This window comes from Propithecus coquereli, unplaced genomic scaffold (genome assembly GCF_000956105.1).
Source record: "Propithecus coquereli isolate 6110/MARCELLA unplaced genomic scaffold, Pcoq_1.0 Scaffold44, whole genome shotgun sequence".
NCBI lineage: Eukaryota > Metazoa > Chordata > Mammalia > Primates > Indriidae > Propithecus > Propithecus coquereli.
In genome coordinates, this window is record NW_012150174.1 from 3,268,495 (window position 1) to 3,285,706 (window position 17,212).

At 34.1% G+C, this 17,212-nt stretch overlaps 1 protein-coding gene across 1 annotated transcript in view; it reads left to right on the forward strand.

Annotated features, from left to right (window-relative positions):
- Positions 1-17,212, forward strand: part of SOX6 (SRY (sex determining region Y)-box 6) — a 551,939-nt gene that overhangs the window by 3,160 nt on the left and 531,567 nt on the right. The window lies entirely within an intron of this gene.

A 17,212-nucleotide genomic window follows, 5' to 3' on the forward strand; every position in this document is an offset into this window, starting at 1 on the left:
GACTTAATTCTTATGTCAAACACAAAAATGTATAAACTGTATGGTTCATTTGTATTAAATGTAATCTTTTAATTTGCGAGAGGTATCATGGTGAGGATTAGGATGCAAAGAAGGAAATATAAAGTATCTTTGAAGGGCTGTTGATGAAAACAGAGGATTCTAAGGAGTTGAACTTATCCTATTAGAAATCTGAGTGAAGGGAAATAATATAGAGCTGTCCAAATCTTATCTTAGCTGCATTAGCCTTTCTTTTACCTCCTTTCTCTCTTCATATCAGTCATTCCTTTTAGTAAGTTTTATTAAATTTAGTAAGGATTATTAATTTAGTAAGGATTATTAAATTTTTTAAAGTGACAAATAGAATTACCAGCATTTCAACCAAGATGGCCTTGGTTAAAACATAGTTTACATTTCTCATTACCCAAAGGCTCTGTATCCTGAATTCTTCACGTCTTTCACCTCACTGAGACACACATAGCATAGCTTTGAATGGAGATGATCCAATTAGCTAGACATTTTCTTGTGACCTGACAAAGGGAAAGGCAAAAATTAGAAGAAGGGACACTGTTGATGTAGTTTTTATATGGTATTTCTGGAGTTCAGCTTAAAAAATCTAAAAACTTTTAGTCAGATTTTGTCTAGTCACTTAGAACTCATGCTAGTCATATAGGCCCAAAGCAATTATTTTCTATCTTGATCATTTCTGTTGGCTAGTTTAGGGCCTGGAATTTGCTGTTCCTTTGGTCAGTGATCTCAAGTTTTGTTAGGGCCATCTCCTGACTGCAGAACCTTCTTGTTAAAGAAATGTAGCATGATACTATGCCCAAGATAAGTCAGAAGAAATTAACATGGCGTACAAAATTCTTGAGTTTTTATTTTTTTCAATTATTGTGGAAACTGTTCACCATTTATACTGAATGATGAAGCAGTTAAGACAATAGACATATTTATCTAGTCAGACCTAAGAACAAGCAAATGGGTTCAGTGACAATGGCTTCTTTTATCAACCTTAATTTCCACGTCCTGGAACTGCTTATTTGCTCCATGATCTAAGGCAGAAAGTTATACCTCATGGCCATGGGAAGGTTTCTTAGTAAGGTGTGCAGAAGTCTGTCTGAGATAAGAAAGGTGGGATATTGTTTTGCACATCCATAATGAATGGGCCACTCCAAGAGTGTGTGAGAACTGATTGGAATCTTACCTACTCACATCAACTACCTAGGTCAGAAGAGGAAAACACTGTGAAAGAAAATGGCTGTCTCTTCAGAAGCTGCATCATATTCCAGTTTTTTTAACTCCTATTAAAAAAATAAAACTACTTTTCTCTTTTTCCTAAGTAGGTATTGTGTAGGAAGATCTTGTTTTACATGTCAATATCCCACATTTAATTTTTTTGTCTCTAATGGAAAATAATTATGTATTTATTATAGAATGTCTTTTTTTCCTTTGGGTAGATGCCTAGTAGTGAACGCATTACATGCAACCGAAATGTTTGTACCCCCATAATATCCTGAATTAAAAAAAAATAATTGCATAATTCTGGCCATTCAGTTTTACCAGGGCAAAAATGATTGGTTAAAAAACAACAATAAACCAGAGATAGTTCATTAGGTACTCTGCTTTTTCAGGTTACCCAAACCTTTTTAGTAATTTGATAATGAATTCCCTTTTATAAAATTCTGTCTCTATTCATGGTCTCTAATAGTAACCTTTTTACTGAGGTCTCTGACAAGGATTTTATTGTCTGATACCAGAAGTGATTATTGTTTAACCCAGGCTTGAGGCAATAATAATAACAACAATAGAATCTTAAGTTCCTGTAACATTTGATCTTGCACACATTAAGTTGGCTGGATTTCATAAAAGCTCTGTAGGATGAGTAGGAATTATCTTTATTTTTGCAGAGCAGCAGAACTCAAACCTAGAATTTATTTATAAATTCAGTGTTCTTTCTACAACACCCTGCTGTCCTCCCTCAGAGAGTTTTAGCTCTTTCTCTGTTGTTTTTGATCACTAACTCAGTCTTCACTTGGTTTCTGTACAAATATTTTTCAAAAGTTGAGATAGAGTAGGTCAGGGAAGAGATTGTAGAGAGCCTTCTACCACTTACTTCGTTTCTTCATGTTCCTGGACCATTTGGTCCTCCCTGATATTTTCCTATTCCTCTATTCCAAAACTGCCACATGTCATGCTTCAGCTGAAATTTTTTGAATTGCATAGATTTTTAGGAAACAAACAAAAAGAATCATGAATTCAGGTCTTTGTGGTATTTTAAAATGGAAAGAAATCTGTTTCAAACTGGGCATAGCCCAGACCAAGGCTCTGTCAGTGAGAACATCTGTGATTTTAAGGACAAGTAGGTCTAAGTGTGTTATCTTTAAAAAATATTATTCCAGGCTAATCTTGACATAGAGCAGGTAAATAAAAAAGATGAGCTGTGAAAATCCACAAATAGGGCTTGAATGCCATTTTCCATGACAACGGGAGCTGCCCCACGAAAGCATTAATGCTGGGAATGTAAGGAATTTAAAATTGTGCCTTCTCAGTTTTACAGTTGTGTGCTCATGTTAATTAGAGATATACTGACATTTGAAGTATCTACATTAATACACACAGCTACTATACATTTGTGAACTGTGGCCAGAAATCTACTTTAATTGAAAGGAGTTTGCTAATCTGAATGTGTATATCCATTATATTTTAAGCTTTTATGTTTTATATACTAGTGCTCTTAGATACTTGTTCTTTCTACCCTGTCTACTTTCTAATTTATACCTGAAGCCTGCCCTGGCCTATTTTTAATCTTTTAGTGATGTTTTCGAGCTCTATTGATGGAATTTTGGGAAAAATGTTTTTAATAGTGTCATTTATTTACTGTAGTTTTGAATTTCTTTTCCCTCTCTGACTTTCTAAATTGTTGGTTTTTCTTGCAAACCTTTAAAATGGCCTGCCACCAAAATAAGGTAGGATTTAGGTTTATGGAATTTGCTTTGCTGAGTAGCACAAAAAAGCTACTCTTTATAGTCACACTATGGTTTTAGTCAGAAAAGCCCAGTATTAGAGACCTTGATGGGATTTGAATAGTGAAGAGGCATTCTGGTTTTTCCAGTATAGCAGAGTTTCATCTTTTGGTCTTGATGTTAAGCTATGTGTCTCTTAATTTTTGATTCACAAATATGTTTGTGAATCCAAAAACAATAGTTTGATGCCTTCTTGAGGTCATCTTTAGCCCTAAAATGTTTGCTTTGTCTGTGTTACACTTAAATTAAGACCTTACATTTATTTTTTGCAAGCTGTATTTCCTAAAAATCTGTCTGTCAGGATTTTTAACCTAATTGTTTTGTGCTTGTTGTCTAATGAAACTCCCACACTTACTTTTTGGACCAATCCCTGAATATTACACAAGACCAGTTAGAAAGAAGGTTCCTTTTTGTAGTACCAGAACAAACTGCTCTGAAAAGTTTGTAATGCTCTGGACTTGTTTCATTAAACCATTTTATTGGCACTATTAAACCACTGAGACCTGGGACCATTAAAACTTACTCAGTACTATTATTATTGTTATGGCCTATTTTATCCTTTATTACTTTTTCTTCACTATACCAAGTTCCTCTGTTCTTTAGTCTTTCATGTTGCTTACTACATATTGTGCCATCACAGCACATTCAGTAATTTCAAGTTAATTGCTCAATTATCAGTGATAGTCATGAAGCATTTGAAACATGCGCAGTGGAAGATTTTAAAAATTTCAAAATAAGTTGGTGTGTCATACTCTTAAATATGAAACATGCCAATATCTGCAGGCATAAAAATACACAGCCTGAGCTAGGCATTTCAGGGAAGGCAAAAACCTACTCTTAAAAAATCAGGGCTTTTGTCTGGCACTGAAGTGTTTCATCTTCGCTAATTTCAAACAACATGTCTAAATTTGATCTTGGTTTGCTTTTCAACTCTAAAAATTTGGTTGTGGTTTATAAAGGAAGAGGGAAGTAAAATTGTATTGATTTTGTTTGAATGTTTTACTGGGACCTCACAATCACTTATTCACTGTAGAGTGATATTTGGTGTGAGGTGGATCCATGTTGGTTTCTGACTACTAAAGAAGTGGAATAATCTCTTTATAATGTTTATTCACTCAGAAGACAATCCTTTAATGAGAGGACAGTGTTCAGTGAAGGTTGCATATTGATGATTTATTGGTATTGAAACGAGAACCCCACAAGAACAATGACACTTTGGGGACTTATTCTGAATTCCACACAATAGTATTCTCAGATGTCTTCAAGGTAACTTACGCATTATAATTGTAATTATTCTAATAATTATTGTAACTCTTTTGACAGCTAGGCAAACTATCATTAAATGTTTGCATTAGTATTCAGTTCAGGGTTTTCTCTAAACTAATATAGTGCCAACAGCTCTTTTTTAGATGCTATTATGGTTCTTTCACATTTTATAGTACTGTAGTAAAGCTAAATTTACTGGCTACATTTGAAGGTGGAGTAGAGCTGCACAAGAGTCAACATTAAAGTGATTCAGTGCCCAACAGAGAAAAAAATTCTTCTTAACTTGAGATTGGAAACAATGTGGGGCTTCGAGGCAATTTTCCAAGAGGTACTCATAAATTTGAATATTTCCCCAAAAAGCTGCTCTTTGAACTTGTTAACCAAGAAGATAATCTTAACCATCTTCTAAGTATTCTTTCATAACTTTCATTAATATCAAAAGGAATTAAAAGTATATAGAGAAGAGAAAATAAAGCCATTATGTGAGCTGGGTGATGGTCTCAAATATAAAGAAGTGAAAGAGTGTCAACAAATGCACTAATTGTACACAGCTAGTTATTATTTTCTAACATAATGATCTACAAGATGTGAAATATAGTCTGTCTATAAATTCAGGAAAAAGTAAAGTCACTGATTACTCAAGTATTTAGCTGGAAATATTTTACTTACTATTTAGTTTATAAAGATTGCTTGAATAATTAACAAAATCTAGTTCACTTTGTTGTATGCTTATCTCTACCTATTACTTTCAGCAAATAGTTTTATCTGAAGTACATATTTCATGTTATTTTGGAATATTGGTATAAATGATTCTCATTTCACCAAATTTTTGCCAGCTCCAAAGCATCGAAATGTGAGTTGAATATTGCCAGTAAACATAAACATTTTGTGCATTCTTTCTCTCTCTCTGTGTGTGACCTACATAGTTCTTGCTGGAGGTTTTCAAAAATATGGGGCAATTATATTATAGTGTAAAAAGATTAATTTCCAAAGCATCACCTTCCATAAATGACTGGCAAAAGAGACTATCCTTCATGTTTAATCATTAAAAAATTGTCCATATAATATAATGTTTATTATTATTATTATTTGCTTAGTACTAAGGGCTTGGCACAGTGCTTGCAAGAGAAGGAAAGATGGTCTCTACCCTAAGGGCTTAAAACTTGATATGTTACTAGAGAGTTTATGTGGGTGGAGTTTTTTGGATATAAACTGTACTGGAGTTAGCTTGCTCTTTCTAGCATACACAGTTTCATATAAACTTAAGTGAATGAATTCATTAATAAAAGCAGATTTGCTATTTTTATTTCACCTCTGGGCTCTTTTATATCTTTGGAGCACATAGCACAACAAAAAAGGTATGTTTGATAGTAAATTATTATTTTTCCTTTTTTGATCCTGACATCATAGATATTAAGCAATAGCATTAATGGGACCTAAGTCTGCACCCCTATAATTGCCTATATTAGGCAAAATATAGATTCTCTTTTTTTCTTAAAGCTAAGGCAGGCTGATGACAAGTCTATGGCTTAGTTTTAATTATTACCACTAGTATTCTGAGTTTCGTTGAACAAAGTGTAGAAGAAATCTATATTTATTAATCCTTATGTAAATATTATTTTTCTTTCATTATTATGTATATTACAGAATCATCAATTAGAATGGATTTTAAATTTTACATTTTAAATTTTTAATTATGGGTACATAATAGTTGTATATATTTATCGGGTACATGTGATGTTTTGATACAGGCATACAATGCATATTAATAAAATCAGGGTGATTGGATTATCTATCACCTCAAGCCCCCATCATTTCGTTGTGCAGAATGGATTGTTTTTAAGGTGAGATTGGTCTCACATAATTTGATATCTGATACAGCCATAAGTGCACACTCATTGAATGGCTGACAGCTTTAAGGGATGGAAATATTTGGGCTTTATCCTCATAGAGGTGATATGTGGAAGCCACTGATTATGTTGATTCTGTGACTCCCTCTGTTAGAGGGAGTTTTCCCCCAGAATTGCAGTCACAAGACAGAAAGCTAAGAGACAGTATCTGGGAGAAGGTTCAGAGAGTAAGACATGAAAAATGTGGGTATAAACAAGAGAGTTGAGTATCAGAAAACTTTGAGGGCCTGGAGTTTTTTGAGAAGATATGGTTAAACAAATGGAAGAAATATCTGTCTTTCCAACTTCATTGCAGTAATTGAGAAGGTAGAAAAAGGGAGAGAAATAAGTGAAACAAGAGATGATTGAAATGGGAGATTTTTGTAGAATCACAAAATGGATTTTAGGACTACTTTTTAAGATGTGGAAATATTTGTTTGGATCCAACAATGGTAACTTAAAAGGAGTTCTAAAGTTTTATTTTTTCTAATTTGCTTCAAGGTCATTGATTTCAATTCTATTCCTTTTAAGTACAATTATAAGAATTCTAGAAAATGTATGCCTTCCTGATAAAAATCAGTGAGAATAATTTTGCTTTCTCTGGGTACAGATTAATACAGTGTATATGAAAATAATTATCTATGCATCATACTCTAATATGGTATATAGGAGACTGTTACAAGTTCTCATTCATTGTAACTATGACCAGGAAACATCCTTATATCTACTAGAGCAAAGAATCAGGTGAATTAGATTTCAAATATGGTATATGATGTTTCTAGTTTTGGGGGTTGGAAAGCTCTTTGGAATCACTTTTCTGCAAAGTGACTTATAATGTAATAAATCTTCCTTCCCTTTCCTTTCTCCTTCTTCTTTTCTCTCCTCCCTTCTGTCCTTTTTTTTTTTTTTTTTTCACTTAGAGATAATTTGCTTTTAATTAGTCTGTGTGCTGCTTGCCAAGTTGTAAGATAATACCTAACACATGTCCCTTAAATTGTATGCAGGGTCACCTTTTTGATTAAGAACTGAAGAGTCTCAATGGGTTTCTTATATGAACTAAGGGCACTCTAGTCTATTTTGGGCATTCAAAGAAACTGAGGAACTTTTAGAATTAGGAATTAGTTTTTCTATTTTGAGGTGATGAAGATAGCATACTTAGAAAGAAATTATAATCTTTATTGGCCCATCAGTTTACTAAACCTGGATTAAGATTTGTCAAATTTTAAGGCTTATTGAATGTTTGTTCTCTAAGAACAGGATAGAGAAATAATTATGGTCTAAAAGGAGAATTTTAAAGTTTTTAGAAAGACCTTGTATAGTGAGGCATTCTATATAACCATACACTTACAACCACAAGGGAAGTCCTTAGTCGTGTTGCTCTGGCATTGCTTCCACATAAAATGAATTAGTCTCAGTTGTTGATGTCAGTCTTTTTTGAGAATAGTTTGACTTAGGGATAAAATCCCATGGAACCAGAAGGGTAAAGTTTATAAGTTATCTCAAGGATATTGAGCAGGAGATGAAACCCAGATATGCCTGAAAGAAGGTTGTGGATTGGTTAAGGTTGTGATTATATAGAAAACAGGTAGAATGGCAAGCTGTGTGGCAATTTGAAATGTCTAGAGGAAACAGCCTGCCACTCTCCCAAAACAGTACCTACCAGTGCTCTAACACTTCTCAGTTTCTGTGGCAGGAGAGGAATGGGAGGGAATAGGAAGTCAGGGGCCTGCACTTGGCATGGAGAAGTTAACAAAAGACAGCTGTTGCTTGTGTTAAGCACCTGCATGTACTAGGCATTATGCTTGGCACTCTTACATTGTTATTTGTAATTCTTTCATCACTCTTCTAAGATAGTTTCCTCCTCTGCAATCCTTGGTTATTTTCTCTAAATTCTGATTTCTTTTTGCCTGTATAGCACTTAAAATAATTGGTATTTATTTTATATTTGTATGCTTATTTGATTTCTATTTCCTTCACTAGACTAAGCTCCATCAGGGCAGAGACCATGATGACTGTTTTGTTCAAATCCATATGCCTAGTTTCTAGCCCAGTACCTGATACATAGTAAGTTCCCGATAAATATTTGTTTAAAGATAAATAAATGAACAAAAAATATGTAAAGATAGAGGAAGGAAGGAATTCAAGGAAGAAAAAGATAGAGCTGGGATTCAGTCGGTTTGATTTCAGAACACATTTATTCCGATTCTAACACACCAGAAGGATTTTATTTCATTTAAAATATTCTTGATTATAAACATATCTGATAAAATTTCCATAGGTAGAGCTATCTCAGAGCACCTCAAATATTTGGCCTCAGAACTGTTACATCTTAGTCTGAGACTGAATGCCGTGAAAAAGGCTTGTTTAGTCTTTTTCTCATCCTGTTGGAATATTGCAACAATCTTATGCTAACAGTTCTCTCCAGAAATGCAGATGTCATATCCTTGATTTTTAGGCTTCTGTTCCTCCTACACAAAGAGAGTGTATTTCTTTCCTTCCTTCTCTGAGATTGACCCTTAATTTAGGTCCTTGTGCTGCTAAATTGACTTTTGGTAATGGACAGAGTGACTATTGCTTGCCCTGCTGAATTTTTTCCTAGAGGAGAGGTGTGTCACTGTGGAAGAAGTTGGGCTCAGCTTAAGGAGTTCTTAGCCTGGAGGGCTTGGTTTGGTCCTTTAGCCGTGACCTCATTTTTGCCACTTGGTTTTTTTTCATTGTTGTTAGGAAACATCATTGTCAAGAAATTTTTGTTTTGTTTAATTTTTGTTTTTGCATAATGCTATTGACCATTTTCATTTCTTTTTATTCCTACTGCCATCTTTTAAAAAAAAACTTACTGTGTCTTTCCATTCTGCTTCCCAGGAAAGGAGGAAATGTAAGCATGATAAGAGTAAATGCAAGGTTTGCCCAATCTCATTTGTTTAGGCTTTCAGCAGTGCTCTGTAGCCTTGAAGGCACACACAGTAAAGCTTTGTAGATGTGATTAGGTCAAACAGGAAGTGGGTATCTTCCAGGCATGTTGAATAGATACATATTTAAATCTGGAAGTCAACTTGAAGTATCCTGTATAAACTCCCAAGAGAGTACACGAAACCTACGTGAGACAATAACCATCTTTACCTGGACCAAATTGCAATCCTGAAGCTTTGACCATATGGTAATTTATTGTTTGAAATAGCCTGGCCTAAGTTAGTATCATAGGGAGAAGTGATCTGATCCCATTAGAGTCTTCACTCGTGATGGTATAATCAGTGGTCAATATAATTTCTAACTTGGCCTCTGAAACTATTTGAAGATGTGATTGTCTGTTTTCCCAGTTAAGGCAAATCCTTTTTTGGTAGCAATGTTTTCTTCCCAGGAGAGTGCTTAGTATCTGTTGGAAACTAGTAATTATTCAAATCTATAAATACATACTGAGTACTGACTTTATTCAAAGCACAGCATTAGATGCTGCATTGGAAACAAATGCAAATGTACAAAGTTCCTGCCCTCAAGAAGCTTAGAATCTAGGCATAATTATTAAACTCTATTTCTTTTCGTATACTTAGTCTCTAACCAACTCAATGCATGGCTCAAAGAAGGAATTAATAAATGTTAATTAAGTTGCCTTGATTATTGCAGAAGCCATGTGCACAGCAGAGGCGGTGTAATTCCCTATGAAGAATATGTTAAGTGCCTTAATAGAGGAAAAAATAATACTCTAGGGGGTTCAAAGAATTTAAGGTATATCCCTTTAACGAGAAGGATATTAGGAAGCAGATTTTTTGATGTTCTTTGATAATGGGATAGAATTTTGTCAGTGGAATAGGAGCATCCTGGTAGTGAGGGGAATAGCATGAACATGAGTGTGGGGCAGATGGATGGAAGCATTTAAGTATGGGATAGGGGACAATGAGTCTGGTTTGACTGAGGTATAGGTATGTAGAGGCTAGAAAATTTAGTGTGATCATATTATTGTGGTCCATAATGCTAAGCTAAGGCATTTGGTAGGTCATAGGGGGCTGTCACAACCAAATAGTCCAGTGGAATAGCAAGAGCTTTGCTTTTAAAAAATTAATTCAGCCGATCGTTGATAGAGTTGATTAGAAGAAAAAAAAAGACGAGCTAGAGAAGCAGCTTGTAATGGCGACTGGGCGATTGCAAAAGTTCGAGTAGGAGGTAAAAGGTTTAAACAAGGGATCAGTAAGACTGGTGGGACTATATATTGAGGGAAGGACAAAGGAAAGGAGTCAAAATGACTCTTACTGCTTTTTCCCTGTTCATATTGTTCATCATAGTACTGAATTTGCGAAAAGGCAGAGGGAAATGATCATATTAACTATCTCTTGCCAATTTCCAAATCCCTTTCCAGCTCATTGATTATATCTCCACTGAAAATTAAGGATTTTTTTCCTTCCCATGGAACATTGTGAAGAAGATGCATTTTTTAAAGCAATGAGAATATCTTCAAAGATAAAATTTCCTTGAGGATTTAGAGGTGTAACATAAACACAAAAGATATTAATATTAGGAGCTAAAGTGCATATGCAGGGCCTTGTTGATTTCAAAGTCATAAGGTAAAACTTGGCTACCCTGAGTGTGAGAAAAGTGAATACACTTGAGATTATGTCATTTTTATCAGGTGGCTTTCACATAGGGATTAGTGCATAGCATCTGTGAGGAATAAAACAGGTGCACACAGAGTTTGGTTACTTTTAAAACTCTGTCAGATAAAGTGAGGACTTATGACTCCCTGGTTATATTGCCACATTCTATCCTTGTCCACAGAAGATATAGTTGCAGCAAATATTATATTTAAGATACAGGCCTTTTTCTACTTGTCTTTTTCAAGGTAAGAGGGAAACATGCAGGAAAATATATTCATGTGTGAGAAAAGATACACTGAAATAAAAATAAAAAAACACACTTTTTCAAGAAAATGGAACAAAGTCAAGGTGACTTTGTAGGGAATCCTGTCATTTATATTGTTTTATCATTCAGACTAACACTAATGTTTATTCATTTATTCATTAACTCTATAAAAATATGAATTTGGACTCTTTTGGACATAAGGTGAGATTAAAACTAGAAAAGGAAGCATTAGTCCTTAGGAATTTATAATCTGTTTGTTGGTGGAGATGAGATAAACATTTATGAAAAAGAAGAATGAAACGGTAAGTGATACAAAGCCTAGTAATTACTCCCTGTGAAAGTCTTTGGCTATTGTTTCTTCTTGGGGAGCTAAAGTGGCTGGTCAACTCCATCCTCCACTCAAATGTAAACACCTTAGCCTCCTGACACACTAGGTCCCTTGCCATTGCCTTATCACAGGATGGCCTTTCAAAACCTTTGTGTGACTTAAAAATCTGTCTCACTTGTGCTTGGTGAGTAGTGCATATGTTGCAGTGCATAATAGTAAAATGCTTTTTGTGTGAATTGCAGAAACTATCTCCCATGTACATTCTATTAATTAAGATTATTTTATGTTAAAAATATTTTTTAAAAATTCTAACATCCTATGGGAAAGTTAAAATTTATTACCTTTTCACACCTTAGATACATCTATACTTTAAAAATGAAAAACAACTTTTTGAGTACTTTCTATGAATCAGAACTATATTAGATGTTTCTTGTAAGTTTTAAAATATACCGTGTGGGATCCCTGCCACTCCTGGGCTTTGCTGTGTACTAGCTCTGGTCTTAGGCAAATCATATAACCTCTTTGAGCCTTAGCTTTCTCACCTGAAAAGTGAGAACATTACCTACTCCATGCATTTCCTTTTATAGGTTTGTTGAGCCATACTTGATATACACTAAACCACACATATTTAAAGTGTAGAATTTGATAAGCTTTGAGATAGGTATATACCAGTGAAGCCATTTCCACAATCAAGATAATGAAAATATATTTCCATAATTCCCAACAGTTTCTTCAGAATCTCTCACATCTTCTCCTCCCTGCTTCTCCCCTGACTCCATCCCCAAAATAATCACTGATTTGCTGTTACTATTGACTGGTTTACACATTCTAGAATTTTATATCAATGGAATCATAGAGTACGTACTCTATTTTTGCTAGTTTCTTTCATTCAGCAGAATTATCTTGAGATTCACTCATGTTATGCATATCAATAGCTTACTTTTAAAATTGCTGAGTAGTATTTCATTGTGTGGATGTACCATAATTTGATTATCCTCTTGAGTTCTTTCTAGTTTTCGGCTATTACAAATGAGGCTACTATGAACGTTTGTCTTTGTGTGGACAAATGCTTTCATTTCTCTTTGGTGAATATCTGGGAGTAGAATGGCTTGGTTAGGTGACAGGTATATGTTTAGCTTTGTAAGACCTGCTAAACTTTTCCAAAGTGCTTGTACCATTTTACATTCCTACTAGCAGTGTCTGAGAATTCCAGATACTCCATATCTTTGCCAACACTTGGTATGTTTAGTCTTCAATTTTACCAATTTTAATGGTTTGTTGTGGTATCTTACTGTATTATTAGTTTGTATTTCCCTAGTCACTGATAATGTTGCACATCTTTTCATGTGCTCATTTGCCATCAATCAATATACTTTGTTGAAATGTCTTTTAAATCTTTTACTGTTTTTTGTTATGGTTGTCTTCTTTCTTATTAAGTTGTAATAGTTTTTTATACATTCTGTATACAAGTTCATTGTTAGATACATATTTTGCAAGTGTTTTATACTAATTTGTAGCTTGGGTTTTATTTGTCTTTTGATGAGCAAAAGTTTTAAATCTTGATGAATACAATTTACTGTTTTTTTCTTTTCTATTACATACTTTTGGTGTCCCAGTTGAGAAAACATCACAAAACCCAAGTTTACTAAGATTTTTTCCTATGCATTCTTATAAAAGTTTTATAGTTTTAGGTTCTAATTTAAGTCTATGATTAATTTTGAGTTAATTTTTCTATTTGGGTTGTGATAAGATTTGAGGTTTGTATTTTTGCTTATGGCTATCCAATTGTTCTAGTACCACTGGCTGAAAAGATTATCCTTTCCTTATTGAATTGCATGGCACTTCTGTCAAAAATAGATTGACCATGTATGTATAGATTTATTTCTGGAACCTCTCTTTTTATACCATTGATATATTTGTCATTTTTTTTTTTTAATGGTGCTACCTCAATTACTTAATTACCATAGCCTTATAGAACGATTGGGAAAGCATTTCCTCCTCTTTGGTTTTCTGGAAGAATTTGTGTACAATAGGTATTATGTCTTTTTAAAATCCTTGAAAGATTTCGTCAATGAAATTATCTGGGCTTGGAGTTTTCTTGGTGGGAAGATTTTTAACTATGAATTCAATTTTTAAAATAGATATAGGGCTATTTAGGATATCTATTTCATCTAAGCTGTGAACTTAAAGTGAATTTCATCTAAGTAGTTGAAACTATTGGCATGGAATTGTTCATAATACCAATTTATTATAACTTTAATATCTTTATAATATTTAATTATGTCATATATATTACTTTTATGTATGTTATAAAACTCTAAATTATAATTTTTGCTTTGAATAGTCAATAATCTTTTTTTAATATCAGGAATGACACATGGAATATCACTACTGATGCTTTATTTTACTTATTTTTTTTTAATAAGATGAGTTAACATTTAAATTTAATTAATTAATATTATTTTTAAATTTCAGAATATTACAAGGGTACAAAAGTTTTGGTTACATAAATTGATTTTATACCATTTGAGTCAAAGTTATATATGCACTCATCCCCCAGATAGTGTGCTTTGTACCCACTAGGTGTTAATTTACCCATCCCCTTCTACTCCCTCCCATCTGCTTGATTTCTGGTCTTTTACAGAAATTTAAAAAATGAGAAACAGTCTTTTATATTTATCCACATATTTACCACTTCCAGTGTGCTTTATTCCATTGTGTAGATTTAGATTTCCATTTGATAACATTACCTTTTGCGTGAAGGACTTCTTTAGCATTTCTTGTAGGATATGTCTGCTATTGAGCTGGTGAGATTTTTTTAGCTTTTGTATTTCTGAAAAATCTTTATTTTTAGTATAGTATTTTTTTTTTTTTGAGACAGAGTCTGGCTGTGTTGTCCTGGCTAGAGTGCCATGGCATCAGCCTAGCTCACAGCAACCTCAAACTCCTGGGCTCAGGCGATCCTCCTGCCTCAGCTTCCCAAGTAGCTGGGACTACAGGCATGCACCACCATGCCCGGCTAATTTTTTCTATTTTTAGTAGAGACGGAAGTCTTGCTCTTGCTCAGGCTGGTCTCGAACTCCTGACCTTGAGCGATCCATCCCCCTCGGCTTACCAGAGTGCTAGGATTACAGGCGTGAGCCACCGCGCCCAGCCTGACATAGGTATAGCATTTTAGATTTACTTTTTTTGCTCAATACTTTAAAGATATTGATTGATTCATTGTCTTTTGGCTTGCATTGTTTTTGAAAAGCAGTCTCCTGTAATTATTATATATGTTCCTCTGTATGTAATGTATCGTTTTCCTCTGGCTGCTTTTTTTCTCTTTATTACTGGCTTTAAGAAATTTATAGTGTGCCTTAGTGTAGTTTTCTTAATGTTTCTTGAGTTGAGGTTTGTTGAGATGCTTGGATCTGTGGGTTTATGGTTTTCATCATATCTGGAAAATTTTCAGCCATTATTGCTTTAATTTTTTTTTTTAATGCACCTCCTTTGGAGACTACAGTTATAAATATATATTAAGCAGCTTGAATTTCTACAGTTCACTGATTGTTTCTTCACTTTTTTCATCTTTTTTTCCCACACTCTGTTTCATTTTGGATTGTTTCTGTTGAAATGTCAAGTTCACTTATCTTTGTCCTGCAGTATCTAATCTGCTTTTAATTCTACCCAGTGTATTTTTCATCTCAGATTTTATATTTTTAGCTCTATAAGTTAAATTTGAGTCTTTTTTATATATTCCATTTCTCTGCTTAATATGTTCAATCTTTCTTTTAGCTGCATGAACAAATGAAATGCAACTATAATAACTGTTTTAATATCCTTGTCTACTAGTTTTATCATCTTTGTCATTTCTGGATCAGTTTCAACTGATTGATTTTTCTCCTCATTATGAGTTATATTTTCTTTGTATGGCTGGTAATTTTTTTATTGGATGCCAGAAATTGTAAATTTTACCTTGTTGAGTGCTCAAAATTTCTGTATTTCTATAAATATTTCTGGAACTTTTTCTGGTGTGCAGTTAAGGTGAAAACAATTTGATCCTTTCAATGCTTGCTTTTAAGCTCTATCAGTTGGAACCAGTATGGCCTTTAGTGTAGGGTTAATCCTCTTCACTCCTGAGGCCATACCATTCTGAGTACTCTGATCAGTGCCCCTTGTATTATGAAGTTTTACACTTTTGATGATGGGAAAATGACCTATTTCTGCCATTGGACAAGCTCTGGGTATTGTTCCTTCTGCTCCTTTTAGGTGTATCTTTCCCTAACCTTGGTTAATTTCCTCATACACATGTACTAATCAGTAATTTAGTAAATTTTTGTGAAGGATACTCTACAGATCTCTGGAACTGTATGTGCAGGTCTCTTTCCTCTGTTGCTCTGCCCTATAAACTATAGACACCTTAGCCTCCCTAGACTCCCAACTCCATCTTCTTAGCTCACCTGAAACCAGTAGGCTCTACCTTTGTGCACAGCAATTAATAATTTGTTTCTCCATGCAATAAGCTGGGATAACTGTAGGGATGACCATATTTGTTGTTCCTTTCTCAAGAATCATTGTTCTTTGCTGCCTGATTTTCAGTGTCTGAAAACTGTTGTTTTCACATATTTTGTTCTGTTTTTTAGTTGTTTAATCCAGCAGGGTAAATCTGGTTCCTATTAGTCAGAAGCAGAAATCTTCACATATGTGAGGAATATTATGTATTGTATATAAAGCATGCATTATGTTAAGAGTGTTTTCAATGAAAGATGGTTACTACTGCTATTTCTTTGTCTGCTTCCTGTTCATCAATGAAGCTTTATCTTATATGTCACCTCTTATATGACGGCTTCCTGGACTACTTCTTCCCCAAATGATTTATGATTCTTTTTCTTCGTACCCATATTACTTTCTTTTGCATACTTTTATTATGACATTTATAAATCCATGTTACAAATTTTGACTTATTGTCTGTCTCTTGTGACAGATTGTAAGTTCTTAGATGAATAAGATCTATCTGGTCTACCTATCTCTAGTTTCCAGCATATAATAAGTGCTTAGATATTTGCTGCATAAATGAAAAAATCAAGAGTGTCTTACACTTTTTATGAAATTTTCAGGAATAGAACTTTTTATCAGGAAGGAAAGAGAAATGGTTTGGGAGTATGAAAATATTTGAGCAAAATGAAAGCAGAGAAGGAGGTAAGATTTTGGGAAGCCAGAGGGCATGAAAGCAAAAGGTGGTTGGTTAAGGTGGGTAATACATAATGAAAATGATGATCATCAAGTTCCTGTGAAAGTGAGAGAGTGTAGAGGGATAGAGAATGGAGGATGGGAGAGAGACATTATAGTGTGTCAGTGAAACAATTTTGTGATACTTTCAGCACAATTCTGTAATGTAAGTGTTAACATTGGTAACATTACATAAGTGTATATTGTGTGAATCAGTGTAACTTGAACTGTTGCAATAGGGGTTTTAAACAAAGTGCTAAGAGAACATAACATACTTTTTGGAGTAGGTGAACCTTGTAAAAAAGTAGTGTGGATGAATGGCTCAAGAGAGAAAACAAAGCAACAAAATGCAACCCAACAGAATGAACAGTAATTCACCCCACTTATTGGTTCTCTCAATAAATGTGAATGGTTTGAACTCCCCTCTCAAGAGACATAGGCTGGCTGAATGGATAAAAAAAACAAGCCAAGCATCTGCTGTCTCCAGGAAACGCATCTAACCTGCAAGGATGCATTTAGACTCAAAGTAAAGGGCTGGAAAACAATATTTCAAGCAAATGGAAGCCAAAAGAAGGCTGGTGTGATAGTTTTGATCTCAGACAACTTGGTTTTTAAATCAACAAAAGTAATGAAAGACAAAGGGGGTC